Genomic DNA, 15,592 nt, shown 5'->3' with positions numbered 1-15,592 from the left:
CTTAATGTTTTGCTTCCTAAATTTCCTTTTCTTTCAGCATGGACCATACTCTTTCTTTTAAAAATAAGACTGCAAATATGAGGGATGTGATGTTTTGGGAACATAGAAAGCTTTTTTTTAAGCTGTATCTTCACCAAATCAGTGAGTCTGCATAATTTCAAGGGGGCTTACAATCTTGCTACAACCTCTTTTTGAGAAGGAAACTTCACCATAATTACAGTGTCAGTCTGAAGAAATGAATAGTATGCACAAGGAACTAACATAAAAGAAGTTTTCATCTTGTGTAAAAAATGCTGGATGTCCTTTAGGAAGGGAAGGTCATTGGGACTCCATGTACAAATAATCAGTACTTTTTGTGGTTTATTCCATTGCTTTTTTTTGTACTATTCATGGTGGTGATAATTACTGAAAAGATTAAGTGTTCTACAATACAGTTATGTTAGCATGTATCCAGCCATGCTAGTTATGATTTGCTGGAATTCCTGCTTATGTTGCTAGGTTAGAAGAAGGTGTCAGGGTTTTCTTGAGTAGCTTTCAAAAGCCCATGTTTCCAGAAATTTGTGTTGATATGCATTCTGGATTAACAGATTGTGAGATACATTATGGGTACTGCTCTTCTCTGCCTGTACATATGATATTTTCTCTAGCACTGAATTGTGTTTAGTGGTATGCTCTTCATGATTATTTTCTGGAGTAGAGAGCTGTGTGACTGACAGTGACCTGAAGTATTTTCAGTTTTGAGATGACAAAAAGGGTTGTGAGGTTGTTTTGGGTTTGTTTTTCTTTTTTCTTTTTTTTTTTTTTTTTTTTGCTCAGTGTCTTAATACATATTTGAACTACTTAAATACTGTACCTTTTTTTCCTGAAATTGCGTGTTACTTTCTGTGGCTTTGTATTAGTAGTCATTTATAAGTCATTGGAAGCCTTTTGTCATTTGAATAAAATGGTCAATCCTGCTTTAATTACAATAATGATGGAAAAGATCTTTCTTTAGTCCATGTTGGTTTCTTTGAATGTTTTTAAAAAAAGGCTATGAAAGGTGGGGAAGCAAATTATCTTCTCAGGCAGCATTGGAGAGCTAAATATTTTATAGATAGTATCACAATCTCAAACCACTGTTTCACCTCTCTTTTGGAGAAGTGATGCGCTGGAGCAATAGTCTTAGTTTCTTTCTGTTTTTTTTTTTTTCCTGGAAACCCAAAGACCATTCTTCACAGGAACAGCCATACTGGGCTAATCTGCTATTCTCTCTTGAAGCCTAAAGTTCTGGGATCCTGGTATGTGACAGGACCATTGTGTCAAGTCCTGCTTGTCTCCCACAGCTAAGCAGTATTTGACAGCAGGAGCTTTATTCTTACGCTCTTCTCTAAGCAAGCATATAGGGTTACTCCTTAGGTCAGCTCTCGCAGTCTCCCAGTGGGGATGATGTTTTGTATGGATTTTTATTCCATGGATATACTTAATTTCTTAAAACGTTTGAGCCCATGTATGGATTTTGCATCTACCATGTTTTCTGGCAATAAGAACCATACTTCATGTGTTGTGTGAATAAGTCATTCCTCTGTTCTGTTTTGAACCTGTTACCTGAGAACTTCGTGTGATACTCCCTGTTTTCTGTATGAGGAGGGGCAGAACTGTTTGGCTCTTTCCCAAGCAGTTTGATACGAGTTTAGCATCTTTAAAGATCAGGGTAATGTATTCACTCAAACACCTGTCTGGGCAGGAAAATAATTTTAGATTCCATTAATTTTCTTTATGCTTGTTCCCATATATTAAGATATGAACTAGTATCAGGAAGTGAAGCTGGAGGCTTCCCCAGCTGACTCCTGGTGAAGGACATCTGTGCCGTAGGAATGATCATTTAAGAAGAAGTCCTGTGACTCTTTTCAGGGGAAATTGATCTGAGCAGAGACAGTCATTGATAGTACAGTTTGACTTGCTACTTCAGTCAGTTATTTTCATTTCCAAATAGAATAGTTGTGAGAAGTAATTCTTGACTCATTTAATGCTGTTTTCCTCAGTATTTCCTTTGCAGTTACTTGCTTGTAGGAGATAAAATTTCATGCAGAGTTGGGTTCAAGGAAACATTAACTTCTGAGTTGTGTAAATTGTTCAGACGTTTCATGTAGGCTGTAAAGGTAGGTAACTATAAAATAGAGATGATGAATTTAAGGAAGATTTGCAGGTGTCAGGTATTATCCAAATGATCTGTTGTTTTTTCCTGAACCTTTCTTTTGTCTTCTTTGGCAGAAGTAGAGATTTTCAGAAAATGGAATTGCAGGTTGGTTGAGGTTGAAAGGGACCTCTGGTGATCATGTAGTTCAACCCCTTTGCTCAAAGCAGGGCCAACTAGGGCAGGTTCCTCACGACATTGTCCAGTTGGATTTTGAATATCTCCAAAGACAGATACTCCACAACCTCTATGGGTAACTTGTTCCAGTGTTTAAACACCCTCACACTAAAGAAGTTTTTTTCTTACGCTTAAGTGGAATTTCTTATGTTTCAATATGTGTCCAGATAGGTGCAAAGTTTTTTTGAGAGTGAGAAAGTATTCTGAGTTTATGCTTGTATAACTAACTGTAGATAAAATAGCAAGCCGGTTGAATTTTTCTCTCTGCACCTTTGCTTGGGTAATTCATGTTTCTAATAACAAGACAAATAATTTAAAATGTTTTGGGTTTTTTTGGGTTTGGTTTTTTTTTTTTAACTTCAGTCACAGGACAGATTTATGGAGTTACTCGGTCTCCTTTTTTGTGTAGAATTCTGACTTCAGTTTCTAAACTTGAAATATAAGGTCAAGAGGTAGAGGGGCACTTCTGATGAAATAAGATGTGGTTATCTAGTAAAACCCTACTGTAAAACAAAATTGTCTATTGCTAGCAATACCACAGAGAAGAGAACATATAAACCTTGATCAGGGGCTGGGTAAAATAATACACAGTTTGCAAACTGTTCCAACACATGCTGCAGGTTATCAAGAATAGTAAAAGTTTTGTATTGTAAGGAAAGTTGCTGCGTGGCCATTAGTCATTCTTCTGTTAGTGTTACATTTTTCTGTCAAATATAATGAATTTGGGCACAGGCTTTTTTATATTCTGCTTTCCTTAGAGCCAAAGAAGATAGAAATGGTATGCTACAGATGTTTATTGTGTGACATTTATGTTCATTTATAGTGTTTTGAGAATAATAAATTATGTGGTCATGGAACATATTTGTTTAACAAACCATGTACCTACTTTTAAACTAATCTGCATCTTTTAATTTGATGCCACTGTAGGGTAATTTAGATGTCATGTACCCTGATGAAGGATTAGGCTGAACTCAACAGCAGCGTTACTCTGTCACCATGAGATATCCTTTTCCTCTGAAATCCTGTGTTTCTCATCCTGTGGATTCTGTTTGAAAATGTTCATGGGTGACATAACCATAAGTGATTTTTATCACTTTATCATCTACTTCGATAGATATTTGATTGGTAATCACAATTCAGACGATTTGTAAAAGACTAAACTATCATTGGCAAGTCACCTTTTTGGTCTTTCCTTGATTGTTTTCTGTTCTTTTGTAGGCAGTCCAGCTTGCCCCCGCTTCCCACTGCCTATATCAGATCTACCACCTTGACCTCCTGATGTGATTCTGTAGAGCAACGTGGATTTTATGGTTCAAATTTATTAACTTCCTTTTCCATGAAAATAGAGAGCCAGAGACATTTGGAAGGTGATCCCACTAGGGTAGTGAAATAAAATGTCAGGTGAATAACTATTGCAAAGTGGTAAACTATTTATTTATTTTCCTCTCAGTACTGAATATCGTTACTTGGAAAATGTGAAGTTCCCTGGCTGCATAATACTGTTCAGCACAGGACCTGATGGAGATGGTTGGAGCAGTTCAAACCTGTTAAAACACTCTTCCAGGAATTCCCTCTTTCTGCATATTCTGCGGGTTTTTTCTACAGGACAGAGTAGTTAACGACATCTCATTTTATATTGTGTAAGTTATACAGGTGTTTGACTAACAGTGAATTTTGCAATACAGAAATGCTAAGTCTATGTTCTTCTGTGTAATCTAAATAAGTTATCTAATCTTACTATGTTTTTATTTTACTTACTGTGATTCTTCAGAAAACTGAACTGGATAGGTCTTCTGTATTGGTGTCTGCATTATGTATGGTTCATGAGTTCTTTAGTTATACATTACTGTTCCTCTGAATTATATTTAAGTGAAACGTATGACATGGATATTTGTGCAGGCTGCATGACTGTAGTTTGCTGATTCGTACAGGGCAATGTTGATACTTCTGGGATTTTTTTCTATTTCCATTCCCTATGTTTAGTAGTTCATGAACTTTAAAATGTAATTGTATTTAGGGTCTTCCTCCCCTCTTCTGCCCTGCCTTCACCCATACTTGGGCTGGGGGAATTATTCTACATCTATCTGGAAAGACAGTGAGAAAGTTTAAAAGAATGATCTTATTTTTCATGGCCATTCAGCCAAGAAGATATTGGGTTGAAAGATAATGAGGTGAAATATGTGTAAAATTTGCTTGGTTTTTTTCCTTCTTGGCTTCATTAATTTCCTTTGTATCCAAATAGATTGGTTATTTCTGAGAGTTCTGGTGTCTGTTTCTTCTTTCCATCTCCTCATCTTTTTTCTGCTTTGTCCTTTTTGTCTTCTTTAGGTTTGAGAATATCTTGGGCTTTAGGAGAGGCTGGAGAGCAGTCCCTCTGCATGCCTGCCTCTTTTCTGATTTGGAATAGGGCCACGAGGTAGAAAACTTGATTTAGAAAAAATTCTGAGGAAGCTCATAGTAGTTATTCAAGCAACTTTCCTAAATATCCTGAGCACAAGATTTTGGATACATGTTGGCATAAGCGTACCAGATTTTGTTTTAGAAATAGCTTAAGTTACTTTGTCTCTGTAAATTTAAATGCAATATTTCCTGCATGTGAAAACAAATTAGCTAGAAATTATTATTATTCTTTTAGAATTTTTTTAAACATGAAGTTTGTGAAGATCTCATATCTTATGACCAGCATGCCCCATGTGTAAGCTACACTGGTAATTCCACCATCTGCTTTAGACAATGTGGTAGCAACATCATGATGGCTGAACATAGGAGGGTCAATAACCTTTTAGCTGAGACATGTCTCAGAAAGTAGGAGGCTTTTATGTAAACTTAGTTATGGAGGGGGTAGAGTGAGCAATCTATCAAGCATCCTAGTGCATGCCATCAGAGTAGGGAAAAGACAAAAAAATCTAAATGTTCAACTTTGAGTTTTGATATCTTTTTATTACTCCAGGTTAGGGGTGTACTTTTTTGAAAAAAATATTTGATGCTTCTGTATGACTGTTGTCCCTTATGCTTTATGGTTGGAAACACATACAGTTAAAAATAGTAACTAAAAAAAGCTCCTTACTTAGAGTGGTTGTTGTACTGGTGTTTAGTATCTGCATGTAACTTAATTAAAGATGTTAGATCACTTGATAAGTGTGGATACCCGCTATCCAAATTTTGCAGATGAAAATTCTTCATGCTTCTGGCACAGTTGAAGTCAATACTAAGATTTATGTTTACCTCTGCAGAATTAAGGTTGGAGTGTGAATTTCCAGGCTTCTGTTGTAACCATGTTGCTTTGCTAAAATATGTAAAACTGAACTTCAGTAGACAAAACTAACACATGTGTTTGTAGTTAGAACGCAGTCTTGATAGTGCAAGTCTTTCTTTCTACAGCAGTGATATATAAGAGTAAGAGGGGGCGTTAATATCTTTTCAAACCCTTAATATTTTAGTAACAGCAGTGGGATAGACAGATAATTGGTTAAGAAGTAATTGAGGAGTTTGTTAAGTAATAATAATGTGCCCTTTTACATAGAAGTGTAAGGCATGCTGACGAAGGATTTATCCTAGCAAAAGCTCATATTTCTCTGTGTATAACAGCGGAGAACTTTCCATTGCCTTTTTTTTTTTTAAAGATGTTCGGTTGAGCCGGAACAGCATAGAGACGTGAGCTAAATATGGACACAGAGGAGAGCGAGGGGGTTTAGATGTGGAATGGAAAAATGACTAGTTCCTTATGTGCATGGATTTTTTTTTTTTTAAGCTGCTTGTTTCTTGTTCTTAGCATAGAACAGGCCTTAGACAAAATTGCTGAGCTTCCAAAGCTGCTTCTAGATTGTTAATTGTGTGTCCATTCTATGTGATAATTATGTAACTGTCAAACCATGATACCTGATGGTCTCTCTTCAATGTTGCATCTGTGCAATAGTTTCAAATAGTAACATCCTCAAGTTTCTGGAAGTTATTAAACCATATTTGTGGTAATTTCTTGGGAAGATCGCAGAATGAGATGCTGTTTTTGTCAGACTTCATGTGAGCCATTCTAGTAGCTTAATTCATGTTAATGAACTGCAGCAGATTGCAGTGCAAATCTTGCCATGTCAGAGTAGCAAGAGCTTCATGAAAATCTCTTACACGGTTAAGTGTTACCTATGGAAATACAAAGAGAGATGGTGTCCTGGTTTCAGCTGGGATAGAGTTAATTTTCTTCCTGGTAGCTGGTATAGTGCAGTGTTTTGGATTTAGTAGGAAAATAATGTTGATAACACACTGATGTTTTTAGTTGTTGCTAAGTAGTGTTTATACTAAGTCAAGGATTTTTCAGCTTCTCATGCCCAGCCAGCAAGAAGGCTGGAGGGGCACAAGAAGCTGGGAGGGGACACAGCCAGGACAGCTGACCCAAACTGGCCAAAGGAATATTCCATACCATACGATGTCATGCCCAGTATATAAAGTGGGGGGAGTTGGCTGGGAGGGGTGGATTGCGGCTTGGGAGCTAACTGGGCATCGGTCGGCGAGTGGGGAGCAACTGCATTGTGCATCACTTGTTTTGTATATTCTAATTATTTTAGTATTATTATTGTCATTTTATTATTATTATTATTTTCCTTCCTTTCTGTCCTATTAAACTATCTTTATCTCAACCCACAAAGTTTTTTTTTTTTCAATTCTGTCCCCCATCCCACTGGGTGGGGAGAGTGAGCGAGTGGCTGCGTAGTGCTTAGTTGCTGGCTGGGGTTAAACCATGACAAATGGGGATCCTGGGCTGGAGGCTAAGTTGAATGAAAGTAGAAAAGAAATACCTAAAATACTGAACTAATTTAAACTAAGCATTCATAAGCTGTATTTCTGTGCTGTTTATTTTCATAGACATTCTGTGACAGCAACCCTTCCTTTAGATCATAACTGTCACATGCATTTCATGATTCTCCAGTGAACAGGTTAGCTAGTAGCAGGCTACTACCTTTTCTGTTTGCTTAGATCTGTGCACCTGCCAAGGCTTGTTTGATGTGCTGTGACTCTTCAACTTTGCCTTCACTCAGATTACTGTAAACACCAGGTGAATTTGAGAAGCCTCTGTTTATCTGTGGAATAAGAGAACTTCCTAGCTTTCTTTTTGTTTGTTTGGAGGAGAAGGAGAGAACAAGATTTTCTTTCTCCTCACCTTAATCAGTGTTAGAACTTGAGACAGCAAATAAAAATTTTGAAGTAATTTGCCCTGAATATTTGCCCAGTCTGTCCAGCTGATTGCTGGAATGTGAACAGTTTAGGCACGGCTTGTTGTCTTTGAGTCTCCAAAGGACCAATTGCAGAAATAACTGAGATACCCTTTTGCTTGTGCAGGTGTTGAGTGGACTTGGAATATGCATTATAGTCCTTTAAGATGTATAGTAGTCCTAGTGAGAATAACTGCTACCATCACAGAATGTGTACCTTTTCTGCATCAATGGTGAAAATATGTATGCAATCTTTCTTTGTACATACAGAAATGAAACTTGGTTGGATTGTTGCAGTCACTTCAGCCATAGAAAAATGTTTTTGAGGCATCTGGGTGTTTAAATCATTCAAATGGCAGCTGCATTATACACACATATCTTGTGTTCCAGGAATCACTGCACTAAACTTTGAGAGTGCATGCTTTGCTTTTTTCCTCTCTATAGGTTAAATCCTTTCAGTTAGCTACAGGTCTACTATGGTTTTTAGCAGTTAATTTTTAAGTTTACATGGCAAAACTAAAACTACTGCACTAATTTCCCTTTTTAATTGAAATTAAAATGTTAGCATTTAATGTCTAGTTTTTAACTTGCCAAGTTAGCCCAAACTTAAACTCTGGAATTTTTAGGAAAATGGTTGGAGATGCTCTAATAAATTCCATAATAATGTTTATACATTAACTTTGTTTGTAATTTTACCCTTTTTTTTTCTAGCTACTTCAATATTTAAATTGAGTAAAACTCATGATGCTAAGGCAGAAAAATAAATGTGCAACAGTGGGATTTCACATTTGTTGTGCGCAAAGTCCTAATCGGGTTAAGGTCTGCGGATGGATTCCAGACTGAGTTGGGGGTCAGTGGCTAATACTAATTGGCATTGCTGCTGCTGAAATTGTATAATCAAATATTGTGCTGATTGTCACAGGGTGTTTTGTGTCGTCCCCCCCCACTTTATTTGGCAACGTATAATTAACCAAATGTTCAAAGGTTATTTTGTATTTCCTCTGTGCCCTTTTTCTCAGACTTGCAGGTATTGGTCTGTGCTAAAGACAGAACACTGGGCTCAATGTAAGAAAAGTAGAAGGAAGTTCAAGGAAACATAGGTAAAGAGGAGAGTGCCTCTAGATGTTAATTTCATCTAATAAATTAAGATTTGATGTATGCTGCAGAAAGCTTTAAAATGATTTGTTGGTCAGTGGGGATGCTATGCCTCTTTTTTCTTTTTTTTTTTTTTCTTTTTTTTTTTTTTTTTTTTTTTTCTTGCCAGCTACTAGGAAAGAGCTTCTTCAGCACTGCTGCTTGTCATTTTACTGAAATGGTTTGTAGGAACTTTACCACATTTGGCTGGTGGAGATGTGCGTGGGTGTGATGGTCAACTGCTCTTCTCTACTGATGATACTCCCATGATTGTAACCTACCAGAGATTGTATTTGATAGCTTATTTTGATAATAAATTTTTGGTCTTGTGAGAGAGAGGAGGGAACAGATCTTAAATGGACATTATCATGCTAATTAGGAAACCTTAATCACCATTTAAAGAGTTTTCAGCTTTATCAAGTTTTGAGATTTCAAATTCGTATTCCAATGGATAGCTTTTGATAGACAAAATATTTTTGCTGAATGTACTGGCTTTAGGCAAAATTCCAGTCATAGTTATTTTATTGCTATGTCTGTGAACTGTCAGGGCATTCTGCTTTAGTAATGTATGTGGACTTTGAATAGATTGTGACGATTATCTCTTTGTCTCTGTGAATGCAGACTTTATAGCTTTCTGAAATGCGTAATGTTGCTATAAGTAAATTCTGCATGTTTATGCACATTTGTCGCATCTATGGAAAATGAGAGAGGTTTTTATTAGCAGTTACTTTTTTATTGCAGGAGAATGTTTGAAGTTACAATCTTATATCTTGGTTTTAATTATTTAAATGAAACATAGAACTGATTAGGAAACAAAATCATTAAAATATAGTTAGAAAAGTCTTTTCAATGTGCCAATTGGATAGCTGGCAGATAAGGCAAAAAGCATGAGGATTTCCCCCCAAGTATGAAACTCCTGCTGCTCACTGATAAGAAATAATTATTGCATAATCATCTTAACTTGCAAATCTGCACATAATTGCAAGTACCAGGGTGTTAGGTCTGGATTTGTATTTTGTTCAGAACAGCTTTCTCATGTACTGAAGTAGTCACATGTGGACTGTGTGGGTTGGTTTTGGTTTGTTGGTTTTTTGTTGTTGTGGTGGGTTTGGGTTTTTTTGGTTTTGGCTTAATACCTGATCAACCCTACTTTTTGAGAAGTTACTCAGTGCTCTCTCTGCAGGTCCACTGTCTGCATTCCAGTAACCTCAGTATTTCTAAACCTTCTAAGTTGTCCTTGAAAGACTGCATGTGTTTTGTGAAGCATGCTGTATGAAAGGTGTTAGATGAGTATATTCCTTACACCAAAAATTGTATAATCTAACAATTTCAGGTGCCTGGTGCTTGAACTTTGGAAAATGCTGCTGGTTCCTATCAGCACAATTGCATAGGGAAACATAAGAGTGACACTTTTAACAGGCTGTTTAATTAAACACGGGCTTTGATTAAAATTTTTTGATGATGTGTTTGAAGAGAATGAACTGAATTTGCTGTATTGCCAAAATAATTAATAAAAAAAGTGTAAGATCATAAACGTTACCTAGATGGGCAGTGTGACTTACCTGTAAAAGAATAAGGACACTATTTATGTTTAGTATAGTTCATGTCGATGTATTTCTATTTCAAGTAGACATAATGTATAGAATTTGCTGAAGAAGATTAATGTTGCAAAAAGCAGTAGTATAACTCTTGACGTGTTTGCATATAAGGCCATCTCTGGTCTTTTTCCAAAGGTAAATTTACTTAGGAGTCTTGAGGAAAGGAAAAACACTGTTCTACCAACTGCTTTTGAAGTTTGTTTTTAGCAGGAAAACTATTTAGTATTACAAACAAAACCCCAGAGTTTCTCTGTGTAGGGGTGAGGTTATGTAAAAATGGCTGAAGCTTAGAACATGAAGTCCTCGGTGATAATTTCTGCTGTTGTTTTTTTGAGTGCAAGAAAGTATGTTTGAAAACCTAGAACATTGTAAAATTGACCATGTATAAATAAACTCCATTCCTCCCTCCACACCAAACAAACTGAAGGAAGGGTACCCATGAAGCTAGCTGCCTGGATTTTCAATGCTGCCTGTTAAATCTGTAACTTTTCATAATCTTGAAAGACTCCTGCTTTCTGAATGTACATTAGGGCAGTATTTGACAAAAAACTTTTAATTTTATTCAGGCTATGAGTAGAAAATATGCATGAAAATAGTAGTATGCATTTAACACCTTGCTCTTGCTCTCGTTTCCACAGTGTCAGGGGTGAGGGGGAATAGGGCTGTGCATTTCAGTTGAAGTCATCAAGGCTATACCTGTGGAAGGCTGCTTTTTTTTTTTTAATTTTTTTTTATACTGATCTATAGCTTAGATAAATGAAAAGTGTTGTGGAAAGTCTTGCCTGACAGGGTGCATAAAAGATCTGGTTTATTTAAGTTATTTGTGCTGGGTTTACGTTCTGTTCCAAAAGAGATTGTATGCAAAGTTTTGCCCCTGAAAAAAATACTTTAAATTTCAGATTTAAAAAAACACAAAAAACAACCAAATGCCCTCCCCCCAAGAAACACCCCCGCATATGTTAGTAACTTAGTGCTCCTCACTATTTTAAAAATATATAAAAAATTAACCACTTCTCACTAAAATATTAACTCGCCCTTCCTTACGACTGGTCAGGCTCTATTCTGTTCTAATATTGGTTTAACTGTAGAAGAATAACGACTGTGTAAACAATATGCATTGTGTTTAACTATTCAACAGTGAAGATTAATTATTAAACTCATACCAAGACAAAAGGGGAAATTGGTGTAGTTGTTGCACTAGTTTACATTTACTAATGTTGTAATTCTTATACAGTTGTTTCACAGAGAAGTAGCATATACTTCCATGTGATAGGCCACAGAATGCCAGTTATAGTAAGCTGAGTTTCAGAATTTCATGAGAGCTTCTAATAAGGTGATTAAAAAGGGTTCTGCTTTCTTTAGAGGCACTGTTTCTTTGCCTGTTTTCTATGAAGGAGAGAGTCCAACAAAGGCCATGTAATTTCTTGCTCTGGAGGAATCCTAGTGAAGTTAGTAGGATTGGTCATGAGCATCAATTTTTATAGCACAGCCACCTTAATCAGTTGGGTCAACTATGTGGATAGTTGATGTTAAAGTAGCTCTTGATGGATTGTGTTGTACAGAATTAAGATGGTCAGGAACATGTGTTACTTCTTGTGTGGAAATTCTGACTTGTACAGTCTGTGTAATCTCAATATAAAATAACAGTGTTTTTCTTCTCATTTAGTGAGATTGTTCTTTGCAGTTCTTAAAACCCCGTTCTAACTTTCAGAAAACAAGTGTGAGATTGAAAATGATTGACACTGAAATAATGCTGTGATGCATGACATGGAAGAAGACAAGTTGTTTCCTGTAAAGTAACAATTGGAAGTAGTAAAGGCAGCTACGGTCTGAGCAGTTTTGACTCTGAAAGTTGAAGCGGATCTTATGTTTCTGGACTCTTGATGCTACTCTGCTTTACCTGTGAATAGCAAGCAGCCTCTGTGTGTGGCTTAAGTCCTCTTCATGTTTTGTGTGCAGGGCTCAACTACCTCGTATATTCCATTAGGTCAAGTGGAAGAGATCTGTGCTGTTCTGAAGTTGTGTCATCATGATGAGTAGTGGTGATATCAGTGATGTTTCATGTAACTATATTTGTTGTTCAGTTTGCTTTTTAAAGTCTGGGAACTTGTATTGAAAAAGCAAGACCAGAATATCAATCAGAATTAATTTTATCATTGAAAACCATACGTCTTAAATGTGAATGATGCATCTGAGTCACACATATGAAATTTATGACATCATGCGATAAAGGAATATATCCTAATGCTCATGGACCTTTAACTCTGACATTTTGAAAGTTTATGTTGGAACTTTGTATTTTTACTGTATCATTTAAAAAAATAAGCAATATGACATAATTTTAGCTATAGTTGAAGTAAATTCAGATAAATTTGAAGATTCCACTCATTTAAGAGTTTGTGGATGTGTAAGTGTATGGATGGGGGGTTGAAATCTGTCACCTCAGCTTCATTTACTTACACTCTACTTCCTGGAGCTGAAGGCTTTACTGTCTGGAAGTTGGAAAGATTAGAATAAGGGATTTCATTACTTTCAGCAGAGGATCCTTTAGGTTAGATCTCTTTGGGAATATTTAGGGTAGAAGAAAGGAAGTTAGGTAAATTAATTAATGAATATGTAACCTAAATTCCAGTTCGTGTGAATTACAGTTGGTATCAGATACTGCAGCGAGAAATATGTATTGATATTTTATTGGTCTGGAATTGATACAGTTCATTTTTTATGGCTATTTGCATAATATAACAGATATTTATTTCTATCAAGTGACAATTGTACAGCTCAAAAATGGGAAGCTGCTTAGAATCTACAGTTCGTATTTCTAGAACTGCTTCTGCATGCCTTTCTTTCCTTTGGAGGCAAGATAGTGATCTTTCTCAGCATAACGTTTGCAGTCCTATTCCAAAGTGTGTGTTGAGGGTTTGGTGGTGGTGTGGTTTTTTATTGATTTTTTTGTTGTTGTTGTTTTGGTTTGGTTTTGAATTTTGTTTTGTTTTTGTTCCCACAGAATTCTGTTTCAAGATTTCTCCTAGCTCGTGCCTGTTCATTTTTAGTACTTAGTGCTGACCGTCCCTTAACTGTGGTTTTGCAAGAGTTAGTTTGCTGTTAGATTTTTTTTTTTTTCTTTTTAGGCTCCATTTTTACTATGCATTTTCTATCTTTAGTTAAGTCTTTCTAGATTTAATTTACTTCCTGAACCAAAACTGTGATCCAAGAAGGCGTTTGGGAGAGGTAGGGTTACGCGGAAAGTAATTTGCATGGAAATGTTTTTGTAAGTAAAGAAATTCATGAGTTGCAGACAAACTAGCATAGGAAAAGCTATTGCATATGAACTAATGCAAAGGGAGGACGAGCCTGTATTGTTTAGCGTAGGATGGGTTATCACACAGGATCCTGACAAGAGAATGTTTTAGGTTTAGTGTAGGATGACTACATGAAGTTGTTTCTAAGGAAACTGGTGCTGAGAGAATAAGGTAACATTTCTATGGCTAACCTACGCGCGTGTGTGTATATATGCTTTTAAGTGCATCGAGTCTTTATAATAGAACAATTAACGTGTTTTGCTGTATTTAAGGCTGCAGGATGATTTCTTTATTATATTATTGGTTCCCAAATCCTGTAAGTAAAGTAGAGGAGTACTTTCTTCATATACAGATGACAAATGTCTCCTTCCACATTCTCGATCATCTTAACTCTTTTCTGCTTCATTCATTGCATGAACTCCTAAGAGAGGGATTTAGCTAGAAGTGTACAATTGTGTTTTATTCAGGTTCTTAGACTCTGTGAGGCAAACAGGACTCAAATTTTTCTCTGGAGTCACCTGACTTCTGTAGCTTTCTACATGTACTCTGTGCAATACAATGAAAACATCAGCTTTAAAATAATTTTAAAAACTCTGTCATAAAGTGCCTATTTTCAGTGTTGTATTTTCATTCACACTGCCCTAATTGTCTTCAGCAATTTTGTATCTGCAAAGCACAGTTTCACTGTAGTAATTGTAGAAAGATGGAAGGTTTGGCAGCTGAGTTTTCTGGTGCTTGAAAAGGCACAGAAGATAATTTAGGGCTTAAAATGACTTGGAGGCTTTTTGGAACAGATGGGCTGTGTCTTTTCTTTACCCCTTTTTTGGCAGCAGCTGAACTTGATGCGACCTTTTTGATAAGAAACTGAGCTCGCTGTGCAAGTATGGTACCACGAAAATTTACAGGAGTATTGTCAATCATCTTTGACTTCACTGTGGTAAGGCTTTCTCCCATCATTTTCACGTAACTTTCTTTGTTGCTGGTATCCAAAAAGAAAGTTTTTCAGCCTGGTTATTACTAGTGAGTCAGAGTGGGCAGGGAAGAAATGTCTTATCCAAGTTGTTTTGCATGACTAGGGCTTGTCTAATAAGGCTGGCAGCCTAAATCCCACATACAGAATACGTCAGCATTTATATTTTAAAGTTGGAATGCATGTCTGTCTGCTTAAGCTTGCAATTAAATTACCTAGGAATTGGAGAGGGCTCTCTTTCTATTAAAGAGAATGCTTGAGCTGATGATTTAAATTAGTAACTGTCCAGAGAATGTTTTGTTTCTTTCTGCCTTTGTCAAGTTTTGTACCTTGTAGAAGTTTCTGTTTCTCTATGCTGTGGAGCTGTATGGCCAAGAGAGTTCTGGCAGAATGCTTGTACCTGTTTCTAACGCCAAGTTGCAGTTCTAGTTCTGATTTGTTGAGGACAACAGTTTTTTAATTTATTTTTTATGTCCTTAACAAAATGGCAGCTTATATAAGTGTTTATTAAATAAGATTGTGATAGAATAATATATTTATGTAGATGGATAGAAGGGAATCACAATGGTATTTGTGATATGTTTATTATGAGAAACGTGTATTATAATACATGTACTTTTAAATAAGTACAAGAAGTAATCTACCGAAATTGAACATTCCCAAGGCTGGTCTTATTTTCTCTTGGGATCAGATTAGCCTAAGAGTCAATCCGTTTTCCAGTGTAGAAATCAGACCATACCACGGTTGTTTAATATAGTCTAGCATGTAACTTGACAGTAGCTGGATGAGGCTGTACACGCCTATATACTGAGCAATTAAGGAAGGAGATGCTCCTAGGAGAAGTTTTTTGTAAAGCATATCAATTAAGTGCTAGCTTACACCATTAAGTTTTCTCCTTTAGTCTTCTTGTTCTACAAAAGTAATTATGTAAAACAGGTGTTATAATGTTTATCTAAAATCTCTTCTTATTGCCCTCATATTTTATGATAATGAGTCCTACTCTTAGAGTATGAGAAACAGTATACTGTTAGCAGTCT

The 15,592-nt window shown here is 36.3% G+C and overlaps 1 protein-coding gene across 3 annotated transcripts in view; it reads left to right on the top strand.

Annotated features, from left to right (window-relative positions):
* Positions 1-14,491: 14,491 nt before the first annotated feature.
* Positions 14,492-15,592, top strand: part of HYCC2 (hyccin PI4KA lipid kinase complex subunit 2) — a 38,546-nt gene continuing 37,445 nt past the window's right edge. For all 3 annotated transcript variants that reach the window (XM_050900492.1, XM_050900491.1, XM_050900490.1), the window contains exon 1: positions 14,492-14,522. The gene's annotated coding sequence lies outside the window, so the exon portion shown is untranslated. The remainder of the gene's footprint in view (positions 14,523-15,592) is intronic.

The sequence above is a fragment of the Gymnogyps californianus genome, chromosome 7 (assembly GCF_018139145.2).
Source record: "Gymnogyps californianus isolate 813 chromosome 7, ASM1813914v2, whole genome shotgun sequence".
In the NCBI taxonomy this organism is placed as follows: Eukaryota; Metazoa; Chordata; class Aves; order Accipitriformes; family Cathartidae; genus Gymnogyps; species Gymnogyps californianus.
This window is presented reverse-complemented; position numbering and strand designations above follow the sequence as displayed.